The 23,920-nt window shown below is 42.7% G+C and overlaps 1 long non-coding RNA gene across 1 annotated transcript in view; it reads left to right on the forward strand.

Moving 5' to 3' along the window:
• LOC146776475 (uncharacterized) overlaps positions 1–23,920 on the forward strand; it is a 77,812-nt gene that overhangs the window by 44,966 nt on the left and 8,926 nt on the right. The window contains exons 2-3 of the long non-coding RNA XR_014972159.1: positions 5,020–5,070; positions 5,168–5,271. This is a non-coding gene — a long non-coding RNA (uncharacterized LOC146776475). The remainder of the gene's footprint in view (positions 1–5,019; positions 5,071–5,167; positions 5,272–23,920) is intronic.

The following is a 23,920-nucleotide window of genomic DNA, read 5'->3' on the forward strand; positions in this document are numbered from 1 at the left end:
ACACGCAAAAATTAATATAACACAATAAATACAATATAAAATAAAACATAACAAAATGAACAACATTTAAAAGGAAATAAAATCACACATTTATAAAATTAAAAATTCAAAAAGTCGAATATAAATAATAATATAAGTAAAATATTTGTGAACCCCATCATTTTGTTTTTCCAAAATGTTCAATGACAATGTAAATATTATAAAAATTGCAAGTAATAACTTAAATATTTACGCTACCAAACTAGAGCCAAAGGAGTGCAAAAAGCAACTTGTCACATATGCACCAAAAATCTGGAAAAACACCCTGGTATCCATCATGACCACTCCAACTCTACCCCAACTAAGGAAACAACATTACGATGCACCTCTGAAAAGAACACCAACAATGAAGGAGAAGTAGTACAAATGATGCTGTTAGAACCTAGCTACCTCCGATAATCACTCATTGATTCTATCTTTGAAACTGACCTTGTACACCACGCCACTGCCTTTTGGCTAGGTTTGCACAATGCAAATAATACACACATATATATGTTGACGTTCTCTTGGAAATATACCGGCATTCCTACCGTAGTATTTGGTAAAACAAAGACATATTGACACATACGCTGAGGATTTGTCTCTCTCCCATATGAGACCTTCTCCTTGAATACAGTCTTTGATCACAAGCTGCGTAGTCAATTTCTAAATTCAGACTAGTCTTTTAAACTTAACATGACTGCAAACTTGCTTCACCACAGATCTCCTTGCTGGTATTTACTGCTGTATATACTATGTTGTGTTCCTTCTATTGTTGTGCATACACTGCAATGCCCTTGTGGGTTATGTAAGCAAACATTCCTGTTCCTTCACTGAATTAATTTTTGGAAAGCGCTCTGTCACACTATGAAGTTTACTTTCACTACGCTAAAAACGAAACATTTGGGCCAGATGTATGACCATTCTGTTTTGCGAGTCTCAAATAGCGATTTTTTTGCAACTCGCAAATTTCGCCTTGCAAAACAGAATGTGCTAATGTGTCTTAGACACATGTAGTGATTCCCAATCGGGTCGCAAATGACCTGCCTCAAAAATATTCATGAGGCAGGTCGCAATTTGCGCCCCATTGGGAATGGGCAGGAACACAGGGATGGTAGCCTGTTGGGGACAGCAGACCCCTATGTCTGTGTTTGCTTTTTAAATAAAGCAACTTTTTATTTCCAATGCATTTAAAAGAAGAAAAAAAGAAAAGTTTTCTTTTCAGTTTTTTAAGGGCAGGCCGTGGTCCGTGGGACCACTGCCTTCTCTTAAAAAATATTTCTGCATATGTTCACAAAGGGGAAAGGGTCCCCTGGGCACCCCTTCCCGTGTGTGAACTGCTTACCACCTACTTGAAGTAGGTGGTAACTGCAATTGATGCCCTTGGCATGCCCCTTCCTAATAGCGATTCGAAAACTCTATTTTGCGAGTCGGTAATAGGTTACCGACTCGCAAAATAGGGTTTGTACATACTACAACCCTTTTTTCCATTTGTGACCGCTAAAAAGAGTGATACACCTGGCCCTAAATACTGCAAACCTCACTTTCAAAACTTTTCGTGCACCAGTGCAAAATTTACCAGCACTAGAGCTAAACTTTTGGCACTTGTTCAATTTACGATGTGTCCCAAAATATTCAATAAAGAACAAACCTCCACCTATTAAATAGTGACAGACTGTGTCTGCTTCGCTTTTCTTGAAACATTTGGTTCAAATCCTTTCCTTGAAGAAGTGAATCAAGCTCTCTTTTCCCAGTGTTCGAAGACCAGGAGGTATGAAATCAGACCACCTGATACACCGACAACAATAGCTGATGCTGCAGTTTTAACACAGACCACCGCGTTGGATGATCCGCTCTCTCCTTAAACACAAGAGCTGGACTCAGCGGAAGGCCTCAGACTACCCCTGCAGGCTGACATTCAGCTAGAGCCCTGGGATTTCACCGCTGATGTGCAGCCTCTTCTCATCCCTTTGCTAACCTCCTGCCACAGAGGTGGCTTAGAATGCAGGCAATGGAAAACTGGTTGAAACATCTGCACTGGGGGAGTTTGATATTCTTGAGTATAGAAAACAGGATTTGTGGGTGGCTGAAAGACATAAATGAAGTCTTTTGTTAATGAAAAAACAATAAACGACTGTTTCCCCTTTTACAAACAAGGGGCATTCAGCACTGCAAGAGAGTGTGGCTTTTGTATAGCACATACTGAAGTTTTTATATATAAAAGCAGGAAAATAGCAATTGCATCCCCGGTCTGATATTTTCTACTTCTATAGAAATTCTGTGGTCTTGATTCTCAAAGCCATTCGTTTTCATAATTTGCGCTCAGCTGTACAAATGGTTTGAGGAGTGTAGATTCACAAATTGTAATTAACAAAACGTGAATTTACACTTGCAAATTGATTTACTAAAACGTAACATTTCAACAGTGTGGTGTAAATTTATCTGCGAGAAAAACCTCACAGGGGATAGGAAGTGAGCGCTCTAAGGAAGGGATGCCTTGAAATGTCCGTGAACACCCAGAAATGTGCACGTTTGTGGGTATTCACACACTTTAGCAAAGTACATTCCCACCCAGGATAGGTGGGAGGGTTACTTCTCTCAGGAGCAGTCTAAGGTCCACAAATGTATGCATTCCTGGCAGTGACAAATTTATTAAATAGGCCAGGGAGCCTGTCATGAAATTAAAATGACCTGAATAACACGTTGTTCCAAAAGTGTTTGTTTTTAATCATGCCTTCATTTTCACATCCGTTCCTTTTTTGTCTCTATGAAAGCTGTATTTTTTAAGAATACGGAGTTTCAAATCAAGAATGTTTTTTTTTTGTTGCAAACTATCAAATATAATATCTTTTAGGGACTAGTACTCCTTGGTTCTTAATGTTTTATTTACGACCTGCTGCATGTTGCATGCATCATGCATTTGTTGTCCCACATTATAAAATAAAATGTGAATCAAGGATATGTGCAGGTTTTGCACCATATGAGTGTCAAGTTATTTGCTTTTGTTCAGATTAATTTGGCACTTGGAGCGGCTCTCTTTCTTAAGAAACATAGTTTTTGTTGGTTCTTTCTTCCAACAGTTTTCTCAGTTTATTATTTAAATGTAATTTGTTTGTATTATTATTGTTGCCTTAAGTATTTACATTCAGTTATTGAGCCCTGCCTTAACCCCTTCCCCGCTCATGACGGAACCACTCCGTCATGAGCCACGGTTGCCGTGTGCTCATGACGGAGCGGTTCCGTCATGCCACGACCGTTGGCGGCCTCTCCGCCCACGCGGCGCTGTTTCCCCGCCTGTGCGGGGGGACAACGCAACTGGGCGGAGTCATGACGGAACTGTTCCGTCATGAGCACAGCTCAACCGTGGCTCATGACGGAGCGGCTCCGTCATGAGCACAGCGCCACCGCGCTGCCCCCCCGCACCCCCCAGCGCTGCGGCGGAATTCCCGCCGCAGCGAAAGGGTTAAGGAACTTTACCTCATTAGCAGGGGGCCTCTTTATTTATATTAACTCTTTCTTTTCTTATACAGCAGTCGAAGAAACAGGTAAGACGTTTGCTTCATCATGTTTGTTGAGACCCAGCAATGCAAATTTATCCCATCAATTCAAGAAGAATGCCCAGTTCAGGACTTTACATTCTTGGGATCATATGCTGTAGTTAAAATATATTAACGTTCTTTAGAAACCAGTTCAGTATTTGGAGATGTATATATAACATGACGCTACTGCACCAGCGACAGGATTGTCCTATAAATCTCCAACATCTGGAAATTTTTGAAAAGGGGATCAGTAAGTAACCCAGCAACATCACCATTTTAAGCTTGTCTATATATAAAGGCTAGATAATTGTATAAAAAAATGTAAAGCCTCTGGTCTGGATGGATGTCCTACACAGGTTTTAGTTCCTCAGTTATTACATTTATTTAAACATGTTTCATCTTCCAGGAATTCCTTTGAATCCTAAACTGAAGCAGTTATTTGTCCCAATCCTAAATCAGATAAGGATGCTACTCTATGTAAAAACTTTAAACTTTATCACTCATATCACCTATAAACACAGATTGTAAGAAATAAACAAATACACAGAAATATTGGCCAGGAGATAGTAGATAGGAGCAATTTCTCCTCGTCTCGTTACAAATGAATAAAAAGGATTTATTAGAGGCAGATTATCTTCTAACAATGTTCAGGTGTTTTTGAATATGATGGCTAGGGGCTCAAAATATAAATTTCCTTTTGCAGCAGTCACATTAGATACATAAAAGGCTTTTGGCTGCCTCGGTTGTAAATATTTGTTTACAGCTCTACAAAGGGATGACATTGGATACAATTTTCTAAATGTGATTGTTTCAAGGTCTTTAATGAGTGGATACTCCCACTGGGGAAAGGGGCAAACAGAGAGATGATGTCTTTACTGTGAGTTCATCCACCGTTACTAGTTATGACCCCAAAGCCATACTTCCATCTTCTAGAGAAGGTGATGACTGTGTTCCTAAGGGCACATAAACACACAAGTTAAATTTGACCACAACACCATTGTAATCCCCCTTAACCCACTTTAAGGTAAATTCTAGTTTACCTTAATATTCCCTGTTTACCACTTTCACTAAGCTGTAATGATTAGCTTGGGGTTGTCTGGTCTCTTCTTTTCAAAGGAAAATATTCTGATGAAAGGTAAGCCTTATCAGTAAATAAATAATAAAAAAAAACACATAATCATTTCTTGTTTCTTCCAACAATATCATTTTCTAAATACCTGGAATTCCAAGCACTGGATTATTATCCTCTTGAGTTTACTAACAGGAATTAGCTCCATTCCTTGAACTCTTCAAGGAATTAGCTCCATTCTAATTTTTTTAAGATTTGGAGATTAATTTGTAGAGTATTTAATCTCTGATTCAAACAATTGTCTGGCACTTTATACTTCTGAAATATCTATGGTTGAATGTTGACATGCATGCTTCAACCTTGACTTATTTCATCCTCTCTTATTTTGTCTAGGATCAGGACACGTCAAAGAAAGAAAACGTTTTCAAGCAAAAACGGAGGATGGTAAGTTACTAAACAATTACACTTCATGTGCATACTACCACTTTAATGTACAGGCTTTTGTTGGTGTTTTGTTTCTTACTTATCACTTGTTTTTTAGTTGTCAACAAAGAGGATGGTGTGAAAAACCTCCACACGAAGCACCTCTCTCTGAGGAACAGAGGACCCAAAATACTTCCTGTCTAGTCTGAGAATGAGTAAAAGGTAATAGGCATAAAATGTTGGATGAGTGAAGATTAAGTAGCCAGCTACACCCAAAATGGCTGCTATTGTTGCGTGAGTGGAATTCAAGTGAGAACGTGGTCTCCTGAATCTGTAGAAAGAGGTTAAGCAGGGGCCAACCACCATTTCTGGATTGTGCTACTCCTCTTGGGCTAATTAATGTGGCAACCCTGGCAGTACACCCCTCCCAGTACCCCCATATTGGTATAGGTTTAGTTGGGAGTCGCAAATAAAACTGTCTTTGTAATCGGGGAGTATGCATATGACCTATATGTTCCCATGACCTGTTTTCAGGCACATATCTCTTCCAATCTATGTATTAATATAGACGTCCCCTCACCTTTTTGGAATCTAGGATGTCCTTTACCTCATACTCTGAATGACCTCCAACTTGAATCAGTGAGGGTGGAGTGTATTAATAAGGGCCTTCTTTTACAGGTTTCACTAATGGAATGTGGAACCCTGGACATATCAGTAAAGTGTCTGGCAAATCTAATTTAACTGAAACTGGATTAATCACTTGGAGGCTCTAAAAAGGTCTAGCACATTTAGGTTTGATTTTCTTTGCGACCTTTCAAACATAAGTATTTGGTGGAAATCCAAACTTGATCTCTTATTTGATACATGTTCCCAGGTCTTCTATGTTTATCTGCAAAGGTGTTGAATCTTAATTTAGCTTGTGACAGATTTTCTTGTGATGGCTTTTGAAAGTGTGTCAAATGTTCATGAAAAGTCATGTGTTGCTGGAACTCAGCCAGGCGCTTGAACCTCTGCATGTATTATTCTGGGATGCAAGCGGTAGCTACAGTAACAAGCATTTGCAATGCAATAGGTCTCGCATTTGTGAGAGTTAGAGCTATTGGCGTTGTAAATGATAATATTTTTTTACCCATGTGCTTTGGTTTGGAGTGGAGTGGATGTAGGTGGTGTGGAGTGGAATTGTGTGGGTTGAATTGGTATTGTTAGTTGTGGAATTCTATGAGGTAGAATTGTGTGGTGTGGAGTGGATTAGTGGAGTGGAATTATGTGTTATGGTGTGCAGTGGTTTTTTGTGGATAGTAAAGATGTGGTATTGAGTGCACTGGAATTATGTGGAGTGGCATTGTGCATTATGGATTGTAATTATTTGGAATGGTATTTTGTGTTCGGGAGTGGTATGTAGAGGAGTTTAAATATATGGTGTGCTGTTGATTTTTGTGGCAAGATGTGGAATTCTGTGGTATGGATTGAATGTATGTGGTGTGTTGTGTAATTGTGTTGTTGAGTTGAATGATGTGGTTTGCTGTTGAATTATGTGGTGTGGAATGGAAATGTGAAGAGTTGAATTGTGTGGTGTGGAAGTGTGTAGCACTGAGTGAAATTATGCTGATTGTATAGGGAAGAGAAGGGGGATGGAGCACGTAGTGGTAAGGGAATAAGCGCTAGACTTGGAGGGAAAAGGGAAGGGTGATGGTGGAGCGGTGAGAAATAGAAAGGATGGCGATTGCAGAAGGTGGGGGCAAAAAAATAGAAGAAAGGTAGAATCTGTAAGGAAACTGGTGCAGCTAGAGGGGGAGGGAGTGGGAGAAGCGAAGGTAAGAGAAAGTTGGGAAATGATGGATGAGACGCTGTAGGACGTGGACATGGGAGGGTAACCGAAGGAGAACGAGGAGGAAGAGAGGACAACGGAACTGGGAGACAGAAATAGTTAAGAAATATTTAGAAGTAGAAGGCAGAGACCTAGGTGCGAGAATGAAGGGATTGAGGCTTTTCTCTCTGTTGGGCCCTGTAAATCCCCAATATCGATAACTAGAATGTTAAATTATAAAAATGTTCTTATGTCCGTGTCGTGATATGTAAGCAGGGACACTGGAACAACACAGCAAGAGAACTGCAAATTATGCTCACGGTTGTTTAAATTATGTAATGAGCAAAGGCAAGTTATGTGCAATATTCTGTGATAGTATTATTTGTTTTTTTAAACTAAATTGAACACACACGAATACTATCTAGGCAAGAGTTGCACCACGTTAATATCATTTAAACACGTGAGTACTGCAAATTGCAACGGAAGGGTAACATTTTGCAAGTGGTTGGCGTCTGCCACAGAGTAACACATAGGGGCAGATTTATGTTCCCTGGCGCATCCCCGCAAATCAGCATGGATGCGCCAGGGAAGATGCGTCACGCAAGTTTGCCTTGCGCCACCGCAGATGCGCCGCATTTACAATGCGGCGCAATGACAAGCATATATGTGACGCATCTGCCGGCGTAAGGTTGGCGCAGTGCTGAAGTTGCGTCGCAAGCGCGATGCAACTCCAGCACTGTTCCAACCTACCCTATCCCTAACATGGTGCGTCAAGCCTTACGCCTGCTTCAAGCAGGTGCAGGGTTTTGACACATCAGCGTTGGGAAAGTGACTCAGTGAAATCTTATAGATTTCACTGAGTCACTTTTCAGGGGCGTTCCTGCGACGGAACGCCCTCCCTGAGTAGCAACGCCCACATGAAACCTGACGCAGGTTTCATGTGGCACAGGGCTTTACACCGTGACGCATCTCCATAGATGCGTCACGATGTAAATGGGGCGCAACATGGCGCAGGGTTTACGCCGCCGCTGCGTCACAAAAGTGACGCAACGGCGGCGTAAAAGGGGCGCAAGTCCCTCATAAATCTGACCCATAGTTTTTTTTTCAACTAAGGTAGATCTGTTTGAGCCAGAAAATAATTTGTATTTTGGTTGACACTTGGAAATCATACAGCAAAAGGTAAAATAACGAGGCAAAAATACAATACAAGGCTAGATGTACTCCGGGCTGACGGCCACACCATGGATGGATAAATAGGATTTCTACCATGCAGTGTGGTGGCACGTCTTTTTAAGGCTGGCGGCGAAAGATAGGTTGAAAGTGTGCATGTATGTCTGGTTTGAGTGACGGTAGAATGGAGTGAGAGGTGCGGTATGATTTGATTTCTCTTTATAAATTTCCTTTTTTGTTTCTCTTGATGGGGATAAGATAGATAATTACCATATCATTGAAAGTATAATCATGTGTACTGATATTCAAACTATGATATGTGCTGTTCGTATGTCTGTCTAGTTTTAAATTGTATATATGTAAAAATATTGCTTTTCACTTTATTTACAAAAATGATGCTTTATCATGTTTCATATTTTAAAAAAAGTGCACTATAGAGTAAAAATATTAAATTGATCAAAAAAGAAAAATATGTTCTGAGTAAAATATTCAAATGAAAAAATATGTTTTGAATAAAATATTTAAATGAAATCTTGTAGTAGGATTTGATCTGCACAGAATAGGAAGTCCACTGGAGATTGTGACAGCCGCAATGAAATCACTATAGGTCGTGTGGGAGTATTTTGTTGTATTTTTGTTGGTTTTCCCCTTCTCCCAGACATAGAAGTACATACAGGGGGTACCTTATCATAGATAAAAATAACGAGGCAAGCCATGTAAATCCATAATGAATGTGGGGAAATGTCAGAGACAAAGCATTGCATACCATTGTTTTGTTTGAATGAAAAGCACAAATGACTTAGTCCATTTGTGCAGCAGGTGCAGTGGCGCCGGGTTACAGAGGCCTGGAGACGCTCACCGAACCCTGAATGTTGCTGTATTATTTTATATCTCAAACAGCGACCTGGGGCCCTATTTGCTTCTTTGCACTAGGGCCCAAAACATGGCCTATGGCTACGCCGCTATTATTGCTGCAATATATGAACTAAGGCCACCCCATAAAAAGAAAACTTAAATAAACAACCTGGTCCAGGGCATGCTTGAAGAAACAGCATACATTAAGTTACGATGTTTAAAGAAGGTTGGAACCATAGATTTCCCAAACTATTACTCGGAATACAGTTGAGAAGCACTTACTCGGAAGTTGTGGCTGCTTTTACAACAGAGATGAAAGAACAGCCGGTTGTGCCAGCACGCTCGACTCTTGAGTGCCTATCCTATATTCAGCTGCACAACCTCCTTCCGTGCGAGCATAAGGCACGAAGCTCCCTTTTGCCCCCGTGGAAAAATAAATAAATAAACATGTGCGGCCGAGGGGACACGACGCAAACCCGTCAGACAAGGGGGGCTCGAGCATGACAACATGAAGAGACGCAGCGCGCATACACTGCAATCCTAGGTGAGTGGGCGGGGCCTAAGGGAGACAGGGAGGTCACCAACCCTACTTCCATAGGCACCAAACAGAAAACCAACGACAGTAGATCTCGCCAAGGTGAGCAGCGCATGCGCTGCAACGCAGGCGAGACCTAAAAAGGGGACTATCCCAATGGTTCATTTGCTTCATTATCATTTTCAAAATCAGTGTTCCATAAAGAGTCTCCCCAATTATGGCCATCTTTTATGACTAGACATCGCAAATATTGTTTAGGGCACTGATTAACCATTCAGTTTGTACTTCAATCTAAGGATATTAACAAGAGGATAACAGAACAACAATTTCCATCAAACCACAGAAGGATTTGCAGAAATGACCTATGGATTGGGAACCCCATATCAGAATGAAAGGGCTTTCATGCACATGACCAACTGCTTCAATAAATACTTCAGACAATTTTTTGCAGAGGGCAACCCTTTTAGAGGAATAAAATGAGCCATTTTAGTGACCTGATTGATAGTAATTTAAATCGTGTTGAATCCTTCTGGGGCATGGGATAACTTCACAATAAAGTTAAGTGACACTGTGTGCCATGAAGTTTGTGTCACCAGAATGGGCTAGACATCCTCGCTGATGCTCAGAGGCATTCCCTTGACCATAGACGGCTCAAGTATCCATACATTTCTTAGCATCACTATTAAGAGAGGACCTCCAAATCTGAGAGTTTACCAGATCTAATGTTTTTTCCCCCCAGATGCCCTGTTAGGCAAGATGCATGACACCAGTGCAAGGATTGTTCTTCCAAAGTGACTGTGGGAAAAAATAAAGCTTTGTTAAGGTAATACAGGCCCTTATTTTTGATGCCTGCATGCTGGTTCACTTACTCTTTGGCTTCATCATAATTCTGATTTCTTTGCAAAGTGTCATAAGTTCAGTAATACACAGACCTCTCACCAATCTGTCGGCTAGTATGATTGAAGGAGAATCAGAAGAATCTTTTTTGTGGTGCACCCATAATGCGATAAGGCACCCATCTTACCTTTATTTCTACCTGCATGAAATATGATAATATAATCATAGTCAATAAAAAAACTGTGCCCTACTAAGTTATCTAGCTGAAAGGGCTCTGGCTGATTTCAAGCACTGTATGTTTCAGTGATCAGTCATAATTGTTACGGTGTGTTGAACTCCAAGGAGCTAGTGACGGCATTCATCAAAATGTATCCTAATGGCTAATAACTCTCTTTCATCTACAGTGTAATTAACTTCTGCAAGTCTTACTTTGTGTGAGGAATGTGATACAGGATGTAATTGTCCAGTAGTTTGATCTCTCTGAGGAAGAAACCCCCCAAATGCATTCTGGGTAGCATCTTCTTCAACTATAAAGGAGTGTGCTGGATCAGGATGACAGAGGATCAGGACTGAAACATACCTAGTCTTTAGCTCTTGAAAAGCCTCTTCAGCGTTCCATGAGAATGTAATCCCCACCTTAAGTAATCGCGTTAGGGAAGTTACAGTGGCACAGAATTGGTCGAAGAATCACTAGCAAAAATTGGCGAGACCTAGACCTCAGCAGTTCTTTGACAGATTGAAGTGATTTCTAGGCTTCAATTGCTTCCACTTTCTTGGGATCCATCTGAATGCCAGGTGAAATAATGAACCCAAGAAACTCTACATTAATTCAATTTTGAGAAAAGGTTATTTTCTCTTAGTTTTTCCAAATAGATCTCATATGGGCCACATGCTTGGTCAGAGAATTCGAATAGACCAATATATCATCAATGTAAACGACTGGACATACATCAATCAATTCATGAAAAGCCTCATTAATAAAGTACTGATATGCAAATTAAGGCGCTACAAAAGCCAAAAGTCAAGATGAGAGATTTGTATAGAACGCACCTTTTTCTGAAAACGGTATTCCACTCATCACTCTTCTGGACACGTATGATATGGTATGCCCCCGAAGATACAACTTACTGTAAATTGTAGTCCCTTTAACTTGATCTTGAATTGATAATTTTTTTATTTTAGCCTTTCATTTTCATTGCTGGACAATACAAGGTTTGAGGTTTGCGCCCATCTTATCCCTTTAAGACTCGTTGCATGGACACTGGATCTGCATAATTGTTTTTCTACCAATATTCACAAACATTTTTCTCCTGTTTGACAGGCTGGGGATAGATTTTTAAAAAAGTGTTCGCCCTCCATCCCCAGTCTGCCCATCACCTGGGGGGAAGGGAAGTCGATCCACAGTCTCCCCTCATTTTGCCCAAGGGCAGGGATGGTTTATTTACTTTCTTCCTGACCTTATACTACTGTTGTGGGTATACAAGTCTTCTAGCGCTGTGCATGGATTACACCACTTAATATCTGATACTTTCAATTTGTGCGGTGCTGTTGAGGGGGAGGTACCCCCCGCTCCTCCCAAACAATCAATCCAAAGGATTGAAACAACAATTAACACAGTTCGAGGCCCACGCATTATACAATTCCCATTGTGAATATCAATTGTCTTTAAATCACACAACGATGCAGAAATGTCTTGTTCTTCTTTCTTTCCTCTTTATTTCTTTATAGCCTTGCGCCAACGCGTTTCATCGCAGTGGGAAAGTATCCCTTATGACTTCCTCAGGGCTTCTTGGCTAATTAGGTGCCAAAACCAGGAACCCTCCTACTGTTGTGTACAACCTTGGGTAGGAGTAGCTCGCTGTGGAGCTTCAATCGCTACAATTTTCTTATCTCCTTTGTATACTCAGTGATTTTTCACCTGGTGTCTACAATTGTATGTTCCGTGTCTGGTATCTCCCAAGCAACACTTATCAAGTCACTCGTTGTTGAACGGGAAGCAAAAATCTTACTCTCGATGCCTGATCCTAATGCCGTAAATATTTTCGGCTTCCGCGGTGTAACGCATCCTCCGCCGGAATACAGGTGCCGCTGAGTGTTTGCACTCCATCCCCGGTCTGCCCATCACCTGGGGGAAGGGAAGTCAATCCACAGTCTCCCCTCACTTTGCCCAAGGGCAGGGATGGTTTATTTACTTTCTTCTTGACCTTATCTAAGGGAGTAGAAAGCCACCCATGCATATTTATATCAGGTCAGCTTTTAATTGACTTGGTGGGCCCACAAGCACCCTCACATAGCAAAGAACAAGGGAGGTAAGACAAGATACTATTCACCTTCAGCTGGGGGAAGAAATAAACCCTTTCCTCCTTCCCTTACCTAAGGGTAAGGGGCCAACAATACAATATACCTCCCCTCATTGAGAGGGGTGGGAGATATGCCCCTTCTACTCTAGCTAAAGGGCAAGTGGGGCAAATACTACATGCCCTCCTTTGAAGAGCGGAGACAATTTGCTTCTTCCACTTCTCCTTTACCCAAGGTAGAGGAGGGACTTAATCAAAAACAATGGGAGTGAGTGACACTTTAGCACCAGCTCCTTTGCCATGTTAACAGTGGTGAACAGGGCACAGGAGCATGTGTGAGTTGACCTGCTCCTCCATTGCCTGCACGATGCTGCAGGTAACAGAGGAGTGGGTCACCTCACACCCACTCCTGTGCCATATTCAGCGTTATGAGAACGATGCAGGGGTATTGACAAGAAACACCTTCTTATGTGTCCCTCACCATTATGCAGGCCACAGTTAAGCAGGTCACCTCATAACCTCTCCTTTGCCATGCTCTGTACGGTAATCAGGAAACAAAGTTTTGTGACATCTGACCTTCTCCTCCCTCGCCCTTCAGTGTTGTGTAGGTCATGGAAGAGCAGATCAGATGGTACCTCCACCTCCATGGCCTGCAGCTCTGGGAGGCCTTCGGGCAGCTATGCGCTTTATAAGTCTACCAGAATAGAATAGGTCATAAAGCGGCAGCTTACCTGTCCCCAGCTGCTGCATCTTGATCACTGATACGAACAGGGTGCAAGGGCAGGTGGCACACTACCTGCTCCTCTTTGGCCCAGAGCACTACGTGGGCCATGGTGGAACAGGGCTCCAACATTCGCACCTGTACCCTGTTCAATGTTGTGAACTGGGTGCTGGAGTGGGTGCCAAGGTGCCACCTGGTACCATTTTTTTTCTCGTTATGTTTACACCATCCCTTGCGCTTGGCTCAGCAAATGGGTGAAGGGACATAATGTGCAGCCCGCCCTTGGGCAAGGTGAGGAGAGTTACAAACAAAACTCTCCCTGCTTGTTAGTGTGGTTTTGCAGAAAATTCTCCCCTCTCAACCGTGGGCATGGATGGCACATACTACCTCCAACCTTGAGCAAGGCAGTGGAAGGATTGTGATGTCTGCCTCCCTAGGGCATCCTCACCCTTGACCCTCCTAACTTTGTTGTAGCGGATGGAATTATAAATGTCATAGATAATGTTTGGGCTTCCTTTGACCATATTGCACATGCAACAGTTCCATGCACATACCCCCATGGACTGGCAAGTCTTGCTGCAAACAGTCTGTGGCTGTGCACAACAGGATTTGGTCACTGGACCTGGCCTTTTGCTAGGCCCTGTGCTCAACCTGTGACAGGTGGTAAACCACCTGTGCACAAACTTCTCTAGTCATCTGAGCAGAGAAAGAGGGTGTGGTAGACAATACATAAAATACAATTGTGTGTAAGTAATATCCGTGAATAATGGAGATGTCTCTCACCTCTGGGGTCCATCTGTGTGACTTCATGGACAACGCTTCCTTTGTGCTTGTCATCCATTTGACATCACTCAGAAGAACTTAGTAAAAGAATCTCCATTATTTACAATTATTCACCTGTAATTCTATATAGTTGCCTCATCATTTTGGGGCAAAAGATAGAAAAAAAATTAAAGATCACGTTTTCCAATGGGAGTACTGCATCTAGTGTTAGGCCTTGAGTTGATTAGCATTTTTGCCACAATGGGTTGCATTAACAACAGTACATTCTGTAAATGTCCTTTTGTTTTTATTTGGCCAGCACGTATAATACAACTTCAACATTGTTGTAGGTACCTACGTGACCTAGCAGTAAGAAAACAGTAAACTCTGCTTTCCGTAGGGTTTGTGTGGTAGATGAAAGAGGGTACATACGGGATTTGCCCAAACAAATATGGCGCCTTTTTTTTCACCATTTACCGTTTGCTGTCTTCTCAATGACCTAACTATAATCCAACATCTTTCAGTAATTACTGAAGCTCAGTCCGTCCTCTGGTTAGTGGGAACGTTTTACACATTGATGGCAATAAATCGTGGTTCGTGTGCTAACATTTGACACAGAAATGAGGAAGTCTAGAGTCCACAAAATAGCTTTGAACACCTTGAAATTCAAACACCCACCATGTTGACCTTGATAAATTACGTTTTCAGATGTGTCAGCTAATTAGAAATCTGAAAAATTAAATGTAATGAATTCAAGATGTGTTTATGCTGAACCGCCACAGATCTTGGTAATATAAACGTGTGATTCAATCAACATCTGATTACAGACCGTGAGGAATTTCCATGTGTCAGGGAAAAGACTGGAAGGCATTTTTTGAACTATTTTCTAAAATTAGACACTTAACTTGTGTGAGTCCTTCCCAGTGTTACTGCTCAGAATTGGTGGTACTTGCTTTCCAGACAATTGAGTATGACTTTCTCGTTCTATCCATTGCCATGGCCCAGCACTAGTGTAAGAATGTACACATATTTGGTACATTATATGTCAGGTTTTTTTTTTCGGACTTTAAGAGAATGCTGATGATGCCAATAGGCGTAATTCCCAGATCTGCCGATTTAGGAACTGGGGAACCAGATTCGAGTCTCGGCGTCAGCTTAACATCCTGTGATTTTGGGCAAATCGCGTAATCTCCACGTTCCTAAAAAACAAAAAAAAATCACGAATGTGTCCCTTGTAATATAGCTGGTGCTCATGTACAGCGCTGCAAAACCTTCGGGTCAAATTTGCGCTGTGAAAAAACTGCAAAAAATGAAAAAAATCTGCTGGCCAGTCAGGAATGTATGTATGAATGTTTAGCCATGGAAGATCGAGCTTGGATATGAACTAATGAAATCCAACCACCTGTACCTAAAACTACTTACAGAAGCCTTTGTACCTAAATAACACATTAGTTACATTTGTACATAGCAGTAGAAAGTCATTATTGTAATAGCCTTTGTATCAGATCATCAACAAGACCTTTTGCCAGACTCAAAATACTGGGCAATTCTAGCTTGCAAGAAACATAATCAGGCAGGTTCACACTACACCTCTGCACTGATCATCTGCTGCTGGCAACAGTGAGCTCAAAACTGTGTGCACTAGTGTCTAGAAAGGGTTCAGTAACACCCTCATGGTACTGATGAGACTTTAAGATACTTAAAATGCGTCGAGAAGAACATTATGAATCTACCAGGATGAAATGGTGCTCCTCAGGAGGAAACACTTTTACTACTCTGACTTAAAAGCTGAAACAGCCAACCTACCTCCTTAAGAAACGAAGAAATCATATATCTGTATATCTTGTTTGCGCTTCTATATGGCTAGAGATACAGCACAGGAGCTTGACACAGTCTAACCAAAAGGATACAATGTTGGTGAAGCAAGCACAGTTTATATAGGAAGGTGGGATGTCTTTGCGTTCATACTACAGGCTGAGACACAACAGTCATGTATACATAAAGATAATATGCTCCTTGAAGGGATCACTCTCCTAATCCTTCTGGAAGCAGAGATGGAGGGAGCTTGTAGGATCACCACCAGGGTGGAATTCCAGATCCTGTGTGCATTGCAGCAGAAGGATTGTCATCTAGTGTTCTTCTTGCATGTGCATGGATTGAGCTAGGCAATGCTGCGGGTGATATGCAGGCCACTTGATATCTTGAGTTTGGTCATTAACGTACAATAGAGACCTTCCATAGCAACTTTATTGTTAAAGACTCACTAGACAAATATCAGATTACCAGCAAACTTCCGCTTTATACCCTATAGTTTAAGCAGTAAACAAAAAACAATTGAATTGTATTAAATGAATAATTAAAAAGTTATTCAAAGTTCCATTGGCATAGACAAATATTCCAGTTAGTACCCTTTGGCATGCTAAAGCCACAACTAACTCCCAATCATGTGTAAAATGAAGATAGATACACAGATATGTATCATGTTCATTTCCTGGCCACAGGGTAAAGTAATGATGATTTTCTTACAATTGTGACTAGAAATCGGAATTTAATTAAAGAGGTGTTGGAAACGGCCCTTTTTGCAGGGCTATCCCCAAACTTTTTGCTTCTTCCTTCTTTATTTTTTCTAACCCGTGGTTGTTGGCAATAGGACTCTGGGCACTTTACCACTGCTGATCAGTGCTAAAGTGCATATGCTCTCTGTATAAATTGTTATAGTGATTGGTTATCCATGATTGGTATATTTGTTTCACCTGTTAGCCCCTAGTAAAGTGCACTGAGTGTGCCAGGGCTGGTGATTCAAATGCTACTAGTGGGCTGCAGCACTGATTGTGCCACCCACAGAAGTAGCGCTAAAATGAAGTCTTAGGCCTGCTTGCAGTGCCTATGTGCAGTCCAGGACTGCCATGTCGACCTGGCCAGTGCACCCACTGACCAGGCCTTATCCTTCCCTTTCTGTACATGTCAGGCATCCCTATGGTGGCCCTAGGTACCCCCCTGGGCTGGGTGCAGTGTATCTGAAAGGTAGGGCATGTACTGAGGGGTGTAACATGCCCTGGTAGTGAATTACAGCCATTTTAGTTTTTCATTGCTGAGAGGCTATCTTGCCCATAGGATAGAATGGGGGAGGCTGTTTACATGCCTATCTTCCCATAAGGGCAAGATAGAAAATCCAAGTTTGGTATCTTTGTGTTCAGAATTTAATTATACATCTTTTTAGCAAGATGGTTTTTAAATTCACTGTGCGAGAATAGCACTTTTTAGAAAGTAGCTATTCTCCTGTTTAACCTTCCTGTGTGCCTGTGTGCTGGTTGGCTGACTGGTGTCATGTGATGGGCTAGGTGGCTCCAGGAGCCTGGATGAGTCAGCAGCAGGGTGAATAGGGAGATCTGCTTTAGATTGGTGGGAGGAGTAGTCCCTGGGTTTTGAATAGGGCTGCCCCTGCCAGCACAAAGCTGGCTCCACCCCCTGCTGGCCAGGCTGAGGACTCTGCCTCTGCTGGCACAAAGAAGGCTCCACCTCCTGCTGAGCGTCTAACGACCCTGCCCCTCACTCTGAAAGGAACCAGGTGCTCCAGAGCAGAGCACACCCAGGAACCGGTTTGAGCAGGGGAATCCCCCCACTGGAACAAAGAGAGACAAAGACTTGGAGGGGTATAAGAAGAGGACCCCAGCCACCTAAAACTTTAGATCACTTTGGAACTAAGAAGGAACCTCTGCCAAGGAGAAAGCTGAAAAGGACTGAAGAGGAGAAGACTGCCTGCTTGCTGTTTTGCTTTGCTGCCAAGGAGAGGGGAAGGACTTTGCTGTGTCCCCCTTCTTTTGATTCTGATCTCCAAGGGCCTGAGAAGAGCTGGCTCCCTGTTAAGAAGTCCCAGGAACAAAAGGACTTCACCACCAGCTCCCCTGGAACTCTGCTGAGAGAGTTCTGACCTGCCTTGGAGTGCTTGCCCAGTCTTGGGGCCTCAGGAGGTCGTTTTGCTGTGTTTTGGGAGCTGGGAAGCAGAAGCGTGAAAAAGAGCAACTGGTACCCAACGCATCATCCGATTGCGTGTCGCAAGAACGAGAGTGCGTGGAAAATTTCATCGCGGCACCATCGCAACACGCAGGGTCCCCGCATCGCCGAGTGCGTCGAGCATCGCCCCGAAGCGTGAAGATTCCTGACATTGCGAGGGTCGTCGTAGAACCAGTTTGCGAGCCGCACCACTGCCGGTGCGTGAAAGTCTCCAGTCATCGGGTGCGTCGACGCAGAGTCCCGTTCCGTGGCGCATCGAGAGTTGCGGCGCCGGAAGACAACGCTGCGCCGCGCATTGTGCCACATCGAAGCGTGTCGCATCGAACCTGTGCGTGAAGCTTCCCCCTAAGAAACCTACGCAACGAAAGCCAAAGTCACCGCATCCTCCCCCTACAGATCGGAGCCGGCGCATCCACCTCTGCTGCGTGAAGCAGGGCTGCTGCAAAGCCTCCCCAGGATCTCAGGAGTATCGCATCGCCTTTGCCATCTTCCTTGTTATAGCTTTTGGGAACCTTATCGCAACTACAGGTACTGTTGGGCACGAGAGTGTCGCATTTTGTGCATTGAGGGTCGCATTGTGCAGGACACTGACTTTTACATCCTGGAGTACTTTCTGCAAGCTCTTGAACTATCTTTAAAGTAACCTTTTGAATAATATGTTGGTTTGTCTGTAGTATTTGGTCTTGTGAAGTCTTTAGTAAAGATACATTATTTTTCTAAAACTGGTGTGGAGTACATCTGTGGTGTTTTCACTGTGTTACTGTGAGTGTTGGTACAAATACTTTACACATTGCCTTTGATAGCCTAGACTGCTCAGGCCAAGCTACCTAGAGGGTGAGCAGGGGTTATCTTAACAGTGTATCCCCCTTTCCCTGACTAGAAGCAAGGGTCCCTACTTGGACAGTGGTACCTACCCTGCCAACTAGAGACCCCCAGATCTAACAAGAGGTGTGATTTATGTTCGTGCAATACAAAGAATGAAAAAATCGTCTTCAATTTATTTTTAATTTCACAAACTTCAGTGCTTTTCCACCACCTGACCACTCATCAAGGCTGAAACCCAATTGGCATATTCATACTGTATTCTGAACCACAGATTAAGTATAGTTATAAACATACAAATAAGCAACTATTTATTTAATTATTTTCCATACATGTCCATGAACCCAACCTTATCTCTTACCACCTTAACAAAAAATCAATAAGAATTTCCTTTATCGGCCTTCACTGTGAGTTGCCTGGAGTAGTATCCTCTGGGGGATACCACCCCAGGCTAATACGAGGTACCAGGTGTTTCAGGGCCCAGAATGAGCAGGTCCGCAAACTACAGCCCGATAATTCTGGTCTGGAGACACCAGGCTACACTTGCTAGAAAGGCTGTGGTGACTACTTGCAGCAGCTGAGCCCATCTCCTCTCTGCTGGTACACTACAACTTGGGGAGGTGGCAGAAAAAGCACTCTGACCTCCCCCTCAGGTCCCCACCCAATGACTGATAGTAAAGGCCCAACCGCTCCACGTAACTGGTAAATGTGCACCGGTGTAGAAAAGTGCCTGGTATCCATCACCAGGTCAGAGTGTCATTCGCCATTACTTTCAATCCCAATATATAGGTGCAGGGATATGGGAATGAATAAAACATGCTAGCCCTCTGGTAGCCCCACATCGATGTCTAGGGAACTCGTAATGAAGCCCATGGTCTACGAGTGACCTTCTAAAGATGATCACAACTTTCTGACGAGAACAATGAGACCTACAACTTCTGTTCAGTGGCGGCTCCTCGAGGGAGTGCTGTGGGGCGGTAGGGCGGGGGAGGGGCCGGGTGGGGGGTAGTAAAATCAGGCATACGGCCGAACCGAGTTAAGTACATAAATAAATAAATAAAACGAATTACATTGCGCGCTGCAACCCAATCGGTGATACAGCGGACAATGTATTTCGTTTTTATTTATTTATTAATGCACTTAATTCGGTTCGGCTGTATGCCGGATTTTACTACCGCCCAGCCTGCCCCACCCCACAGCCCCGCAGCACTCCCTCGAGGAGACGCCACTGCTTCTGTTCTGCAGAGAAGATGAAATACTACGCTGGACAGACCCTTAAATCACACAAGACTAGTGGACGTCCATCAAAAGCTGAACTGTCTTTGACTGCACAGAGGGTCTCATACACAGAAAAAAATCTCAAGGCCTCCTCCCTAGAAACAGCAATATCTCAACCCAAAAAAATGATACACAGCTCTAAAATCCTTCAAAGGGTTTATTGATAAAATAGAAACAGTTAAAAGAGGAGAAAAACTATAAACATGCCTACTCGGGTTTAAAGATCTGAAAATAAATGAAAAATTCTATTAAAAATGGTTTTACCAAAAATATTCTTATTGTATATGAGTTATAATCTATACGTAATCCTCAACTCTAGAAATCCCACTCAAACTTCCCCAAAACACCTCCAAAAACAATCCTATGTAAGAAACAACAAAAGAGGTGATTAACAAGTTACTTGTTCACGGAGCAGCAATTAAAGGGTGTTCCAGATGTTCTATTCCTTACTGCGGGTCAAGGGGGGGGGGGGGAATAAATTAAATGCATATTATATGCACATATTATTTGCCTCTGGTCTTAACATTAAATTGGAATAATTACCATATCATGCATGTCTGTTTTTAATCTTCGTGCAGGCTATCATGTCAACTATGCAGCTTTAAAGCATGTGCGTTTGCAGTTTTAGGTTTTCGGGTGTCTTCCGTGGAATATCTGTGAAATTGATTTTTCCGCATCATGGAGAAAAATATCAGAATGTCAAGGTATTCGGGGCATAATAGAAATCTATGCAAAAGCTATTTCCCAATTCAGTCCACTTCCTGTTTCCCCCTGAAGGACTTATTTATTTTTTGCTCGGTTTTGAAGTTGATGACTTGGAAAGTGTTCAAACGGACATACATTTTTTATCAGACTTTTCCCTGAAAGCAAAAGGCCTACTGGGACTGCTCGACATAGAACGAGAAGTTCCTAGGGAGGAAGTCATATAGGATAAAAAAGACCGGTGTTTGATTTCAAAGACATGCAGCGGAGAAACCCATGGATAGAAAATAGTTCCTGTGCCAACTTTTCTTTTTTTCAGTTTTGCATATTCAGCCATAAAGCCACACACTGTTTTGTTGTTGAGAAAGGTTCAATATTGCAACGCTTTGTGTGTGCTTGTATATATGGACATCAGGAGTGATTTAACATGGAGAAACCCACCAGGTCAGCTCTCACGCAGAGCGCCCCAACATGCCAGAGGGAGTAAAGTTTGAACATGAATTAGACCTCCTTTACTGACCCCAGACAGCTTGGGAAAATCCATTGTAAATGCTGGTCAGGTCACTGGGGTATTTGCGCCGCAGTCGGAACCGATCTCTTCTCCGCCACACAACAGGGAGTCCGAATTTCTTGTGGTTCCCGCCCACAGCTTGCTGTCCAATAGCAGAAGTATTATCATAATTGTTGCTGAAGCCAAAGATGAGAGCGATGTAGCATTCCTTTTAAGAGGCCCTGCCCCAGCAGTGGTTCCAGGATGAATGCCCTTGCACAGCATGATCACAGAGCAGAAAGAGCATTCTGTAGCCATATATGAGTCTTGTGTGGTGGGCGGATTTCAAGGACATAACAGAGATCAAAGATATGGGGCACATTACCGTCCCAGGAAACATTTGCATGTTACATCTTTTCTTTGTTTTTTATTTATATTTGTGGGTTGTGGTCTTTTGTCACTGGCCAAAATACCACCAGTAGGTTAAAACTGCTCTCGGTACTTTCCTAAATATCAGTGTGGGATTTTGAAGGGTGACCGGAGATGTCTCTAGAACATTATTGTACATGGGTGAGGCCACTAAGGTCCTTGCCTCTCAAGTTATGTGTCCATGTGAGATGCTGGCTGGTATCTCATAGGTGGATGCTAACAGAGATTACTGTTACGTGTTAGATGCCACCCATTGCGGGAGTAAAAGTAGTATACGGTGACACACTCTTCTGGTGGTAAACGTCTACCAACTGAGTGTTCCAGAGCTATAGCCCCTACATGTGGGGATTGCCCCTTGCAGTATCAGCGCTCTGACACCTTTTGCTATTAAAGGACCAGCAGTGGAATTAGAACCATTGCATCAAATACCATTTGAAATGGTCAGCGTTTCTCAGCCAGTATTTATAATCCTGGCATTGACTGTGGTTGTTTGACTGAATTCTAACTTCAGTGAGAGTTTCAAGAAGGAACATGAGGCCGACAGGGAGCGAAGGTGTAATTTTCTGTTTGGTCACACAGGGAACGGGTGCTATTGGTCTTATTACCCACATGCTTTGGTTGGTTAAATGCCATTTTTCCCACTATGGGCCCTCACCCTGGGCAACAATGTTTATCTGTTATGGCCACCCTGTATGGAATTTTGGCCTTCTCTAAATGAGAATCCAGTGGGGCAAAATGTGGGTCACTTTATGAATTGGGGTACACACACACACACACGCACGCACGCACGCACACACACACACACGCACACACACACACACGCACACACACACAGAGACTTATGATGGGAAACGTCAGGCCCATAGACCTGTGATTAGCTAAACAATCACACAAGGGATGCCTTGAAAAACTGGTTGCATGATAAGGTTTTCCGGCTACCGCCACGTATTAAATTCAGTGCCAACACTATTCGTGCAACAACTTGGGGGCTTCCACAGAAAGTCATTTATAATTAACATTTGCCTTTTCCTTCCTGAAAGCCACCATTCTAAGCGGATGAACGTTTTGGAGGCGAGCATTTTCTTAGGAGTCAATTAAGTAAATGAAATCCTTCTATTCAGTGGGTGAAGCACTTCCTTCCACCAGCCCTATTCATTGCTGCTAATTTGAAAACGATTCTGTGAAACGGGGTGCCCTGCTCATATCTGAAGGACCAATGAGGGATTAGGTTACATTTCTTAAACATAATGCAAACTTAGTACATTAAAGATGTACTGATACTGGCAGCTTAGTTTTATTGAAGGTTGCTCCAGGCTTATGATAATTCTGTCCTTATTAACTCCTATTGTTGTGAGCGCCTAAAACCCAGGTCTAGGTGCTTTACACAAGCTAGGCCTATCATAATCTAGCCCAAGTTAAAAAATCGTCTCTGAATCCCCCCCCCCCCACCCAGTAGAAGCCAAGTAGATGTCACATTAAATTACTGATTTCTTACTTAAAATTCAGAAGAAAATGTTCCACACACTTAGCCCTAAAACATTATCCTCAAGGGAAGGGCAGTGCAAAGCGTCTTTTTTTATTCTGCTTTATGCAAAATGAATTCCATGAAATTCTCTTACACCTAGCACAAAAGAAATAAGGCCCATGACTCAAAAACGCCCGGTTGTAGCAATTTGTGGAGTTTTCTGCAGAAAGAAGCCCAGTGCAAACCACAAAAACCACACAATGTACCATGTTTGTGTGCTTCTCACTGGACATCGCTTTGCTAAAGAGAACCACACCAAATGCATGAACCATAAAATCAACCCATTCTCCAGTTTCCATGCAGAGCAAATTAGGGTGTTTCATGTATACACACACGCATGCACATACATAGACACACACGCTTCTTTAAAAAAGTACATCCACATTGGGTTCCGCAAGTCAGGGTTCTAGCAGACTCACTGTAGGCGAAAAAAGTGAGGAGATCCCAAAAGTGGCATTTCCCATTTTAACTCCCAGAAGATTTGTTGCTCCTTGATACAGAAAAACATATCTGAACAGAATTGCACTAGATTTGCAATAGATTTAGGGCCTGATTCTGATGCAGTTAGGAAGGCCTCCTAACTGCATTTCCTCCGTCCAAATCGGATCGGGAACGTGTCTTTCCAAC

Source organism: Triturus cristatus, chromosome 12 (assembly GCF_964204655.1).
Source record: "Triturus cristatus chromosome 12, aTriCri1.1, whole genome shotgun sequence".
Lineage (NCBI taxonomy): Eukaryota > Metazoa > Chordata > Amphibia > Caudata > Salamandridae > Triturus > Triturus cristatus.